The sequence below is a fragment of the Thrips palmi genome, unplaced genomic scaffold, assembly GCF_012932325.1.
Source record: "Thrips palmi isolate BJ-2018 unplaced genomic scaffold, TpBJ-2018v1 HiC_scaffold_6, whole genome shotgun sequence".
In the NCBI taxonomy this organism is placed as follows: Eukaryota; Metazoa; Arthropoda; class Insecta; order Thysanoptera; family Thripidae; genus Thrips; species Thrips palmi.
In genome coordinates, this window is record NW_023144633.1 from 7,443,512 (window position 1) to 7,443,863 (window position 352).

At 52.8% G+C, this 352-nt stretch overlaps 1 protein-coding gene across 1 annotated transcript in view; it reads left to right on the forward strand.

Moving 5' to 3' along the window:
- The first annotated feature begins 216 nt into the window (after positions 1-216).
- LOC117651565 (transmembrane protein 43 homolog) overlaps positions 217-352 on the forward strand; it is a 42,967-nt gene continuing 42,831 nt past the window's right edge. The window contains exon 1 of the mRNA XM_034395680.1: positions 217-280. The gene's annotated coding sequence lies outside the window, so the exon portion shown is untranslated. The remainder of the gene's footprint in view (positions 281-352) is intronic.

Here is a 352-nt window from a genome sequence, read left to right on the forward strand (position 1 = left end):
GTGCGTGTGTGTGCGTGTGAGTGTGCGTATAGGCTCAGAGCGATGTCTCGACCCGCTGTACTGCTACACCGGGGGAGCAGCGAGTTGCCGCTAATTAAACAAATTCTGTCGGGGTTTTTCCTGGACGTTTATAAGGAGGAAAAAAATCGAGTAACAATGTCGAAGAATTCGCATGTCTGATTGGCAGCCTGTCTAACGATGGCCGTTCCCTTGCAGGTCGTGCCTGTGCCGGGCCCTCCCTAGGGCGCCTGAGTGGCCCCTACTCTGCAAAGCGGCAAAGGTAAGAAGCGTCTTCTTGATTTTCTCGTACCTCTATTGCTTTTCGAACTTGAGACTGGGGGTGGTAGCTCTT